General features: G+C 45.0%; 1 long non-coding RNA gene across 1 annotated transcript; it reads left to right on the top strand.

Annotated features, from left to right (window-relative positions):
- The first annotated feature begins 3,217 nt into the window (after positions 1–3,217).
- LOC138743102 (uncharacterized) lies at positions 3,218–7,963 on the top strand. Its single transcript, XR_011344657.1, has 3 exons — positions 3,218–3,514; positions 4,305–4,403; positions 6,061–7,963. It is a non-coding gene; the product is annotated as an uncharacterized lncRNA (long non-coding RNA).
- The last annotated feature ends 2,572 nt before the right edge of the window (positions 7,964–10,535 follow it).

Here is a 10,535-nt window from a genome sequence, read left to right as displayed (position 1 = left end):
CAATGGATCTGATTAAAGTGCATGGACACTATACCTTTTGCTTATTTGACTCTGGGTCAACTGACAGTTTTATCTGGCCAGATCTGGCCCTCAGTTGTGGACGACATTATCCCCACTACCCAGAGGATCTCATTAGTGACGAGGTCGCACTCGACCGGGATAAAGGGGTATTGCATCACCACGCTGGAAGTACAGGGTGTAACGGTCACCCACTTCAAATTATTCATCCTTCCCCAATTGTGCGCCCCAGTGTTGCTGGGATTAGACTTTCAAATGTCAGTTTCAATGGTGTCCCTACACTTTTGGGGGACCCCACGCCCCTTCTCGGTCTGCCATCGGCCCACCCCTGAAGCACCCGAGCAACCCGCCCGGGGGCCACTCCTAGGCCTTTCCACACTCCGGATTGCCTCGCCAGCACGCTTCGAAAACCTCACCCCTGGCTGGAAGACTGTGGCCACCAAAAGTCGGCAATATAGTTACGAAAACAGGCAATTCATTAGGAGTGAGGTACATAGATTGCTGGATGAGGGCATCATCGAACCCAGTTCAAGTCCTGGAGAGCCCAGATGGTGGTTGTCAAGAACGAGGAAAAGCTAGGGGTGGTGGTTGACTATAGCCAGACCATTAACCGCTTCACGCCCCTGGATGCGTACCCCCTGCCATGCATCACAGATGTGGTGAAACAGATCGCCCAATACCGCATATTCTCCACCATTGACCTACGTTCGGCCTACCACCAGCCTCCCGATCCGCTGTTAAGGACTGACCATTCACGGCCTTCGAAGCAAATGGTGTCGTGGCCTTCCAGTGGAAATGGACCGGATGGTGGACCAGAAAGGGCTAACCGCTACCTTCCCGTATCTGGACAATGTCACCATCTGTGGCCACGGACGCCAACCTAGACAATTTCTTCAAACTGCCGGTTGGCTAAACCTGACCTACAATTTTGACAAGTGTGTCTTCCGGACCACACGACTCGTGATTCTAGGTTGCGTGGTGGAGAACGGGGTAGTGATGCCAGATCCTGACCGCATGCGTCCCCTAATGGACACCCCCGCCCCCCCCCCCCCATAGCCAGAAAGCGCTCAAACGCTGCCTGGGCTTTTTCTCATATTACGCCCAATGGGTTCCACACTGCGCCGACAAGGCGCGTACTCTCATCAAGACCACCTCCTTTCCCCTCTCGACCGAAGCCAGAGCGGCTTTCGATCGAATCAAATCTGACATCGCCGCTGCAACGCTGCACGCGATCAATGAGTCTGTCCCGTTTCAACTCGAGAGGAATGCATCTGACTTCGCCCTGGCAGCCACCTTGAACCAGGCCGGTGGGCCTGTAGCCTTCTCCAGAACCCTCCAGGGTCCAGAGAGTAGACACTCCTCAGTCGAGAAGGAGGCCCAGGCCATAGTTGAAGCGGTGCGTCGTTGGAGACATTACCTCGCTGGGAGGCGCTTTACACTGTTGACTGATCAACGCGTGGTCTCCTTCATGTTCAGCAACACCCAGCGAGGTAAGATAAAAAAACGACAAAATCGCCAGATGGAGAATCGAACTCTCCACCTTTAACTATGACGTCCTGTACCGGCCTGGTAAGCTCAACGACCGGCTGGTAAGCTCAACGACCGGCCTGGTAAGCTCTCCAGGGGGACGTGCGCCAGCGTACAGATGGACAGACTACAGAAACTCCATGAGGCGCTCTGTCATCCAGGGGGTCACTCGGTTTGCCCACTTTGTGAAGGCGCGCAACCCACCCTACACAGATGAGGAGATTCTCTCCATGACCCGAGCCTGTTCGGTGTGCGCTGAATGCAAGTCCCACTTCTTCCGTCCGGGGAACTCCCACGTTATCAAAGCCACCCGCCCCTTCGAGCGTTTTAGCATAGACTTTAAGGGGCCCCTACTGTCGACCAACCGTAATAACTACATCCTTACGGCCTTCGACGAGTACTCCCGCTTCCCGTTCGCTGTGCCCTACCCAGACACCACCGCCACCTCAGTGATACAGCCCCTTCACAGTATCTTTGCCATTTTCGGGTACCCCAATTCCATCCACAGTGATAGGGGATCCTCATTCATGAGCGCAGAACTGCAACAGTACCTTCTGGAGTGTGGTATCGTTTCAAGCAGGACCACCATCTATAACCCACACGGTAACGGCCAGCTTGAGAGGGAGAATGCCACCATCTGGAGAGCGGTTACACTGGCTCTCCGGTCTAAAGGTCTCCCCACCTCTCACTGGCAGGAGGTTCTCACTAGTGCCTTACACTCCATCCGCTCCCTCCTATGTACCACAACAAATGCCACCCCCCACGAAAGGATGTTCCTTTTCCCGAGGAAATCGGAATCAGGAACCACTGTACCGGTATGGCTCACTGTCCCTGGCCCCGTCCTTTTGCACCGCCACGTCCGACACTCAAAGAACGACCCCTTGGTCAACTGAGTGACTCTACTCCACGCAAACCCGCATTACGCCTACGTTGAGTTCCCAGACGGGCGGGAGGACACTGTTTCGGTGCGGGACCTAGCTCAGGACGCGGTAGGCCCAGCAACCCTCCCCAACCCAACCTTCCCCAACTCTTTATTCCCCAGGTCCCGTGCCGGAACAGAAGGACCAACAGCACCCCAACGACCCGGGCCACCCTGCCGACAACACGGCTGGGGAATTGAGTGAAGGAGCGGTCGCACCCGACGAGCTCGCTGGCGACACCACTCCAGCAACCCCAATCCCGGCACCACGGCGGTCATGCCGGATGGTCAAACCCCCTGACCGCTACAGTCCTTAACCTACCCCTTCCTTTCATTCTCTCCCTTGTTTTTTTTTCCTTCCCTTCTCCCTCTTCAGCCCTTCCATCCCAGGGTCAGTTCTCCAAGAATGGGTGAATGTGATAGTACAGACCTATCACCAATGTATATAGTTACAGTATCTAGAGTAAGTAATGACTGTGCTTACAGCGATTGGCTGAGAGCTTAGCCACGCTTACTGTCTGGGCCTTAAAGGGTTGTGTCCCTAGCCAGGTCGGATCATTCTGGACTGGTTGGCCACCTGTGGAGAGCTCCTTTCTTTTGCTAATAAAAGCCTTAGTTTGGATCAACAAGTCTTTGGTTCTTTCGAGGAGCTCTACACCCAGCCTATCAATTTGTGTGGCAGTCTGATGGAGGGACCTGGACCCCAAGATCTCTGTTATCTCGTATTGTTAAGAACCCCGCCGTCGACCACATACTTTGCCTTCAAGTTTGACCTTTTCTTTCTGCTGCCTCCCCTTTTAAGTAGCGGAGTGACCGTTGTAATTTTCCAATCCCCTTGAACCATGCAAGAATCTAGTGAATTTTGGAAGATCATCACCAATGCCTTTACCACTTTAGTAGCTACTTCTTTCAGAATCTGTATGTGCTTTCTATCTGTTCTCGGAGACTTATCTTCCCTTGGACCATTCAGCTAGCCAAGCACCTTCTCTGGTGATCATGACTGCACTCACCTCTCTTCCCTGATGTCCATGAAATGGTATTAATCAGCAGGTAGGCTCCATGGGTCATTTTGATTCTTAGTGCATACTGCAGTGTTTTTGATGTTTTGGATTTCTTTAAGGCAATACTTGGGTTGTTAAGATCCAGGATGATCATGTGGACAGCTAGAGGCTTTTTCCCAGTGTCAAAATAGCAAACATGAGGGAACATGGTTTTAAGATGCTTGGGAGTAAGTGCAGGTGGATGAAAGAGGTAAGTTTCTCCACAAAGAGTGGTGGGTGCATGGAATGTACTGCTGGCAATAGTAGTGGGTGCAGGGACAACAACATTTTTTTTAAGAGATGGGTACAGATAGCTGAGAAGAATGGAGCGTTATGCAGTAGGCAAACTCTCAACACTTGTTAGAATAGGTTTAGGGTTGGCACCACAATAGGCTGAAGGGCCTGAGCTGTAGATTTTTGTGCTTTCTGATGTGGGAATCTGAGATGATGTAGTCTGCAGGTATGAATAGGATTTATTTTCCCAAAGGTTATGGCCTAGGTGCTATAAAATGTATATCATCTGCAATATCTGACAAATATGCAAGTATAGGCAAATCAATTGGTTATTGCTTCTTTGTCAATGGGGGTTGAATATGGCAAGATAATCAGGAGACTGATGGTGGACACTTGGCTGTATAACATTTTGGTTTTGGAAGTGGAGTGCCCTTGCAGGCCTATGAAGCTGTGTAAAATAGATGTTCAGAACTGTGTCACTCGTTCTTAATTACTTAAAGTTGCATCTCCAGTGGTTTATGATTTATGCTATTTTGTCTGGTGCTGATGTACTTTCATTTTTTTAGGTTGTGCCCCTGCACCAGGTCATTATGATATTAAACAGCCGGATGGTTCTAAGGGTGCAGTGTCATTTGAAAAAGCAAACCGATTTAAAAAGAGGAAGGGTATGTGAAGTAATCATGTATGTGGACCTTTATTACTTTGTGATGGTTATGGCTCTTACATGGTAAAAGGATGAATGTTTCAATCATGTCTCGAACTTTAAATTGCGTAACATCTGGCTGTTGTCAGAAGTCTTTGCGTCAGATTGTGCTGCTCTTATCCTATGCGTGATATTCATTATCCACTTCACAAATCCCCTTCCCCATGTGGCAATTTTGTGGGCATGTAACTTCCAATGTTGTCCTTCCATCGCTACTATGGCCTTTCCATGGAGTGGTGCTGTCTGTGAGTAGTAACTTGTATGTTGTGGAAAGAAGGGTCCCTTCCATGCACTGTTATGGTTGACTGATACTGGTGTTATCAAGAAAATTTTCACTGCTTTGTAAGGACTGCCAAAGTTTCACTCAAAAAATATAATAATTTCACTTTTAAAAACTCAAATCTACGCAAACTTGCAAAAATATTTTTAAAAGTAAAGTTGGGCGGCCTGGTTGGTGTAGCTCGGGATTGGGTCCTGCGCTGCCTGTAAGGAGTTTGTACATTTTCCCTGTGTCTGCATTGGTTTTCCTCGGGGGCTCTGGTTTTCTCCCACCATTCAAAACATATTGGGTTAATTGGGTGTAAATTGGGCAGCACAGTCTTGTGGGCTGAAATGCCTGTTACCATGCTGTATGTCTAAAAGAAATCTATAACTGAATAGAGTCCTGCCTAAAATGTATTCACTTGTGGTTGGCATAAAGATCAGGAGCCAGATACAACAAATCAGAAATGGTCAGTTCATTGACGCCATTGGTACCAAAATTACTATACCATCTCAATAAAAGAGCAACGAGAGTGCTACTCTGCCTTTTTTTAATTTAAAAAAATTTACATATGCAGCACAGTAACAGGTTATTTCAGCCCACGAGTCCGTGCTGCCCAATTTACATCCAATTAACCTACAGTTCCGGTACGTTTTGAATGATTGGAGGAATCTGGAGCCCCCAGGGAAACCCACGCAGACATGGGGAGAATATAAAAATTCCTTACAGACAGTGTGGGATTTGAACCCCGATCTCGATTGTTGGTGCTGTAAAGGTGCTGCACTCACCACTACGCCAACTGTGCTGCTCTGTACTCTTGCAAATTTTTTTTCCAGTGCTTATCCAATTCTCTCTTGAAGCTACACTCTGACCTCTCTCTGCCACATCTGCATGCAGTGGGCTCCAATTTCTAACCTGAGTTGGAGAAGGAGATCCAAATGCAGTTGTCTGACCTTCAGTGTGTTCTATACATGTTAGGAATGCCCAGGTGCCAACATTTGGAATGAGCTGGTGCTCAGCCTGAAGTGCTCCACTGACCTACCTTTAGCACCACATGGCCTACTGTAAAATCACTGAGCAAGATAACTTGTATAGGCATGGAAAAATAATGGATCATCTCGCCATTCAGATAAGATCTGGTTCATGAATGCATTCTTCCCAGTACATAAATATAGATGAGTTCACAGTCAGAGCTTACATATATTTTAAGTACGTTTTTGTATATATAATAGTTACTTTTTTAACTTGTTCCTTTTTATTACTGTATCTGGGCCCCTATGTGGACCAGGTATGGGTGCAAGACCTTTATAAAAGAGACATTTTTGTTCTTTAAGTTGTGTTTTTTCTTCCCCCATAGGTATACAGCTGTTCATTTCTGCAGTCCAGGGGAGTCGGACTTCCATGTGATCATGTTACATTTTTTTGTTACTGTCATTGCTATTTTTCTAAATGAGATTTGATATTTAGTCAATTTGTTACTTATTCCATAAAATTACCTGTGAAAGCCACTCCTGTTACCCTGATTAATTTTTCTGTAATTTCTTGCCAAAATGACCTCACTTTCACACATGATCAAGTGGTGTGTAGAAAAGTTCCTGTCTCAGACCCACATTTGAAACACATTTCTGAAATTTTGGCTTTTGATTAGTGTAACCTTTGTGGGGTAAGGTATAACTGGTGTAAAATTATATTGAACCAGTCCATATCTTGTATTTATAATTGATATTGTGCTGTCCTTACACCAATCTGACCAGCTTCATTCTGAAAGCACCACACCCAAGTCCTACTCCCATCTTGGATCTGGACCTTTTTTAAACTAAGGTGGGAAGGTGAGACATTGAGTAGAAAAAAACTGGAGAGATAAGTAGGGGAGGGTTGAGAGGAAGGTGAGTGTGGAGCAGGTCAGAGATGGGTGGAATCAGGGCTGTAATCGGGTGGAGGTTGGATGAAATTGGGAAAATTCGGTGTTCATGCTGTTGGGTTTTGGGCTACCCAGGAGGAATGTAATAGCTGCAACATAACCTCATGGCTCTCAAACTTGACCCCACAGTTAATGAAGGCCAGCACATCATAAGCTTTCTTAACAACTCTTATCAACCCGTGCAGATTTGAGTGTCCAGTGGACTCAGATCCCCAAGGTCTCTCAGTTCTCCCATACTGCTCAGAGTCCTACCATTAACAAGGTATTTTACCTTCAAATTTGTTCTACCAAAATGACCCACCTCACAGTTTTCTGGGTTAAACACCAACTGCCACTTCTCAGCTCAGCATCCTATCAGTGTCCCTCTAACCTCCAGACTATCCACAACATCAACAATCTTGATGTGATCCATAAACTAGCTAACCCACCTTTCCACTTGCTCATCCAGGTCATTTATAAAATCACAAAGAGGAGGAGGTCCCTGAATAGAACCCTGTGGAACACTGCTGGTCAATGACCCCCATGTAGAATACAAACTTTCTGCGACTACACTTGTCTTCTTTGCGCAAATCAATTCTGTACCCTCAAAGCAAGGGCCCTGGGTTCGTTGCTCTTTACCCTCTGAATGAACCTTGCTCATGGAACGTCAAATGCCTCATTGAATTCCATACACAATATCCACTGCTCAACCTTCAATCAGGCTTGCGAGACATTACCTTCTCCTGACAAACCCATGCTGAATGATCCTAATCAGATCTAAATGATTGAAAATCCTGTCTTGCAGAATCTTGTCCTACAGCTTGCCCACAGTGAAGTAAGATTCACTGGTCTATTTTTTCCTGGGTGGTCTCTACTCCTTTCTTTGAATAAGGGAACAACATTTGCAATCCTCCAGCCCTCTGATGCTTCTCCTGTCCCTGGGTGATGATGTGAAAAATGTTGCCAGTGGCTGAGGAATGTCCTTCCTTACTTCCCACAATATCCTTGGATAAATCTCGTCTGGTCCTGGTGAGACTTATTTAACTTCATGGTTTTCAAAAGCTCCAACACATCCCCTTGCTTAATGTCTACACGCTCAAGTGTTTTAGTCTGCTTTAGGTCATCCTCACAATTACCAAGGTCCTCTTCTCTGGGGAATGCTGAAGCAAAGTATTCATTAAAGACCTCCGCTCCCTCCTCCGATTCCATGCAAGTTTCCACTACCACCCCTGATGGGTCCTATCCTCACATGACATCCTCTTGTTCTTCAAATACTTGTAGAAAGCAGGGTTTTCTTTAATCCTGTTCACCAAGACTTCTCATAGCCATTCTTGCTCTCCCAAGTCCTTTCCTTACATTATGTCCCCCCATTATGTTTTAAAAAAAAATGTATTTATTGATCAAAATAAATTATACAATAAAAATACAAGTAAATACATAATATTTTACCCCATACAATCCCCCACCCACCCCTCCCAACCCTCCCTCTAAACTATCCCAAAATAAAGTAGAAGAGATCATCAACTAACATAACAACCTTCAATTATTGCCGTGATTTGGGACAACCCCATCAATTTGTGGGGGGAAAAAACTATTACAAATTCAACCTCCTATCTCATATGGGCTCCAAATTTTAACAAAGAAGGAATAAATTATGTAAATTGTTACCTTTTCCAATGGAATACAAGGCCTTATCTCCAAATGCCATTGTTGAATACTCAAATCGGTCTCATTTTTCCAAGAAATTGCCAAAACATTTTCTAGCCACAGCTAAGGCTATGTTGAACTTTATTTTGCTAGGGGCAAGCTATAAATTCTCCAGATACAGCAGTGGGTAACAATAACTTGGTAAGAGATGCAGTTTAACTCAAATCTGTTTTTAAGGCCATATAAAAATAAAAGGTAAAAACACAAAGCTGGAGAACTCAGCAGGACAAACTACTTGATGTAGCAAAGATAAGATACGTAACCAACATTTCGGGCTTGAGCCCTGCAAGGTATGAGCAAAATGTGGGCAGCTGCCTCAATGTAGGCAAGCCCCTGTTGGTTTGCTCATACCTTGAAATGCTGGTTATCTATCTTTATCACAGAAAAGATACTGCTTGACCTGCTGAGTTCCTCCAGCTTTGTGTTTTTACTTCAACCATGATGTCTGTAGACTTTTGTGTTTTTACTCTTTTTCTTTCAGTGCATGTGTTGAGCAGGTATGAGCTGTGATATGAAATAAAGTACTATACCACCCAATGAATGTCCTCAAACTTCATGCAAAAGAAGCTGAGAGCAATGGTGTGAATGTTAAATCCTTCTGAGCAGGAGATATGTGAAAACAAATTCTCACACCTCTTCATTAAGAATTGCTGCTCAATACTTGAAATGTTCCTCATGACTGCTTTCCCTTTGCTGCCTCTAGATGCAGGAAACCAATCCGCTGAATCTGAGAAAGGACTGATATCATCAGGCTCAAGAAAGAATCTCAACGGCACTACAGTTAATAAAATTATTTCATTTGAGTTTCTGCAAAATATTACTAAGATTCTCTAGATTGGTGTGCCATGGGTTTTGTAATTGTGTTCATGATGTGGGTATCAGATTTTTAAACAAAATTTTGTTGAATGCCTTTCATTCAAGTCCGAACCTGTTTAACCTTTTCCTGTAACTCAGTTCCTGAAGTCCAGGCAGAATCCTAATCTTCCCTGCACTCTTTCTATCTTATTGATCTCTTTTCTTCAATTAGGTGACCAGAAATCCACACAATATTCTAAATTTGGCTCATCAATGTCTTGTACAATTTCACCATAACTTGAAGGCCAAAAAGTTCTTACACTTGGTGTCATCTGCAAATTTGCTAACCAATTTACCACATGATCATCCAGATCATTGATATAGATGACAAACAACAATGGTCTCAGCACTGATCCCTGAGCCCCACCCACTAGTCAGTTTAAGAAGGAATCATCTGCCACTACTCTGGCTTCTCCTGTCCAGCCAATGTCGAATCCAATTGACTACCTTCCCATGAATACCTAACATCTGAACCTTTCCGACTAACCTCCCATGTGGGACCTTGTCAAAGGCCTTACTAAGTCGATGTAGACAACATCCAAAGCCTTTGTCAACTTTCTTGGTCACCTCCTCGAAAAACTATAAGATTGGTTAAACATGACCTACCCCGCACATGATCAAAATTAGTCCCTGATTATCCAATCTCTTTGAACAGCTTCTAATAATTTACCTACTTCTGATGTCAGGTTTACTGGCTCATTATTTCCAGAGCTGCTTTTAGAGCCTTTTTTAAACAACAGAACAACATGAGGTACCCTCCAATCCTCTAGCACCACTCCCATGGGTAAGGACATTTTAAATATTTCTGCCAGAGCTCCTCCAATTTCTACACTAGCCTCTCTCAAGGTCTGAGGGAATATCTTGTCAGGCCCTGCGCCAGTTTTCTGAGTAAATAATCATGCAAAAAATCCATTTCAGATCTCCCTCATCTCTTTGGCTCCAAACAGAGCGAAAACATGGAGCTTCAAGGGGGCCAGTTTTGTCCCTTGCTATACTTTTTCTTTTATTATACCTGTGGAAACCTTGGGATTTTCCTTCACGTTGTCGGCCAAAGCACCTCTTGTCTTTTTTCAGCCTTCCTGATTTCTTAAGATTTTTCTTGTATTTTTTATACTCCTCAAGAACCTTATTTGCTCCATGTTGCCTCTACCTGCTATACACCTCTTCTTCCAACCAGACCCCCAATATCCCTTTTACAACCAAGGTTCCCTATGTCTTCTAACCTTGCCTTTCATCCTGACAGGAACATTCAAACTCTGTACTCTCAAAATTTCATCTTTGAAGGTTTTCCACTTACCTAGCACATCTTTCCAGAAAACAACTTATCCCAATCCACGCATTCTAGATCTTTTCTCATTTCCTCAAACTTG

Source organism: Narcine bancroftii, chromosome 9 (assembly GCF_036971445.1).
Source record: "Narcine bancroftii isolate sNarBan1 chromosome 9, sNarBan1.hap1, whole genome shotgun sequence".
Classification (NCBI taxonomy): Eukaryota; Metazoa; Chordata; class Chondrichthyes; order Torpediniformes; family Narcinidae; genus Narcine; species Narcine bancroftii.
The sequence above is the reverse complement of the archived record's forward strand: the minus strand, read 5'-3'. Positions and strand labels throughout refer to the sequence as shown.